At 48.6% G+C, this 2,455-nt stretch overlaps 1 pseudogene across 1 annotated transcript in view; it reads right to left on the bottom strand.

Annotated features, from left to right (window-relative positions):
* The window catches only part of LOC144602613 (regulator of G-protein signaling 8-like), a 16,994-nt pseudogene extending 15,519 nt beyond the window's left edge, over nt 1-1,475 (bottom strand). The window contains exon 1 of the transcript XR_013548467.1: nt 1,408-1,475. The product of XR_013548467.1 is annotated as a regulator of G-protein signaling 8-like (transcript). The remainder of the gene's footprint in view (nt 1-1,407) is intronic.
* Between the last annotated feature and the right edge of the window lie 980 nt (nt 1,476-2,455).

Consider the following 2,455-nt stretch of genomic DNA (forward strand, 5'->3'; position numbering starts at 1 on the left):
GTTGTTTTCCCTGAGAAGGTGGGGGGAAGAGAGAGTGAACAAAAGAGTGAGAGAGAGACAGAGAGACAGAGAGAGCGACAGAGAGAGACAGAGAGAGAGACAGAGAGAGAGAGAGAGAGAGAGACAGAGAGAGAGACAGAGAGAGAGACAGAGAAGGGTGAAATAGCGTGAGTTAGTGTGTGAGTGAGAGAGAGAGAGAGAGAGTGAGAGAGAGAGAGAGAGAGAGAGAGAGAGAGAGAGAGAGAGAGAGAGAGAGAGAAAGTGTGAGTGAGAGAGTGAGAGAGTGAGAGAGTGAGAGAGTGAGAGAGTGAGAGAGTGAGAGAGTGAGAGAAAGAAAGTGTATAGGTTAATTGGCCCTCTGTAAGTTGTACAGGGAGTGGATGAGAAAGTGGAATATCGTAAAACCAGTGTGAACGGGTGTGTGTGATGGTCGGCATGGACTCGGTGGGCAGAAGGGCCTGATTCCGTGCCGTATCTTTAAGTGATAAATTACAGCTGTTCCTTCCCCAATTTTCAGCATCTTTCCAGACACGTGGATGTTTTACCTGTCAAACAGTTTCTCTTGCTGTGAGGATTGATCCCAAATAGTGAAAACCCTGGTGAGAGTGGGTGTGGAGAGGATGTGGAGTGGAGTAGAGTATGCATTCCTTGTACACACTGGAATTTAGAAGGATGAGACGAGATCTTATCAAAACGTATAAGATTATTAAGGGGTTGGACACGTTAGAGGCAGGAAACATGTTCCCAATGTTGGGGGAGTCCAGAACAAGGGGCCACACAGTTTAAGAATAAGGGGTCGGCCATTCAGAACGGAGATGAGGAAAAACTTTTTCACTCAGAGAGTTGTGAATCTGTGGAATTCTCTGCCTCAGAAGGCAGTGGAGGCCAATTCTCTGAATGCATTCAAGAGAGAGCTGGATAGAGCTCTTAAGGATAGCGGAGTCAGGAGGGTATGGGGAGAAGGCAGGAACAGGGGTACTGATTGAGAATGATCAGCCATGATCACATTGAATGGCGGTGCGTACAGGCTCGAAGGGCCGAATGGCCTCGTCCTCCTGCACCTATTGTCTATTGTCTATTTCCACCAGTGGGAGAGTCTAGGACCAGAGGGCACAGCCTCAGAATTAAACGTCGTTCCTTTAGGAAGGAGATGAGGAGGAATTTCTTTCATCAGAGGGTGGCGAATCTGTGGAATTCATTGCCACAGAAGGCTGTGGAGGCCGTCAATAGATAATTTTAAGGCAGAGATAGATAGATTCTTGATTAGTAATGATGTCAGGGGTTATGGGGAGAAGGCAGGAGAATGGGGTTAGGAGGGAGAGATAGATCAGCCGCGATTAAAGGCAGAGTAGACGGAGTGGGCTGAATACAGCTCCTAATATTTGTGAACTGATGAACTGATGATACTTTGCTGGCTCTCGATAATGTCTCTTCATCCCATTGCAATAATAGCCCACTGCTGCGTTCTGTGGCATTTTCGAAGCCTTTATTATAAGATTATTAAGGATAGCAGCAGAATTAGGCCATTCGGCCCATCCAGTCTATTCCGCCATTCAATCATGGCTCAGCTATCACTCCCTCCAAATCCCATTCTCCTGCCTTCTCGCCATAACCTCTGAGTCCCTCTGACACATTATAAATGTATTTGATTAAAAGGACAACACCAGAAGGATGAGAGGAGATCTTATCGAAACGTATAAGATTATTAAGGGCTTGGACACTCCTAATGGAACAGGCAGTTAAGTCATTAGATAGAAATAGACAATAACTGCTGGAGGACGCCATTCGGCCCTTTGAGCCAGCACCGCCATTCAATGTGATCATGGCTGATCATTCTCAATCAGTACCCAGTTCCTGCCTTCTCCCCATACCCCCTGACTCTGCTATCCTTAAGAGCTCTATCCAGCTCTCTCTTGAAAGCATCCAACGAACTGGCCTCCACTGCCTTCTGAGGCAGAGAATTCCACACCTGCACCACTCTCTGACTGAAAAAGTTCTTCCTCATCTCCGTTCTAAATGGCCTGCCCCTTATTCTTAAACTGTGGCCCCTTGTTCTGGATTCCCCCAACATTGGGAACATGTTTCCTGCCTCTAATGTGTCCAGTCGAGACCCTTCCTCAGATATCAGACACCCTTCTTTTGCCACCTTCTCCCTGAGACCACGTGGGTTTCCTCTGGGTGTTCCGGTTTCCTGCCGCCTACCAAAGACCTGCAGGTTTGTGGGTTAACCGGCCCATTGGAAGTTGACCCTGGAGCAGAGGGCACAGAGCTAGTGTGAGAGCGGGTGGCCGGCACGGACTCGATGGGCCGAAGGGCTTGTTTCCGCGCCGTGTCTCTAAGCAAAGGGGAGGGAAGACTAGGACAGATGAGAACAGGACGGGGAGAGGCAGGGAGGGAGGGGGAGAGGGAGAGGGTTCAGGAGAGATAGAAAGGAAGGAGGAAAAAGGATGTCAGG

The sequence above is a fragment of the Rhinoraja longicauda genome, chromosome 19 (assembly GCF_053455715.1).
Source record: "Rhinoraja longicauda isolate Sanriku21f chromosome 19, sRhiLon1.1, whole genome shotgun sequence".
In the NCBI taxonomy this organism is placed as follows: domain Eukaryota; kingdom Metazoa; phylum Chordata; class Chondrichthyes; order Rajiformes; family Arhynchobatidae; genus Rhinoraja; species Rhinoraja longicauda.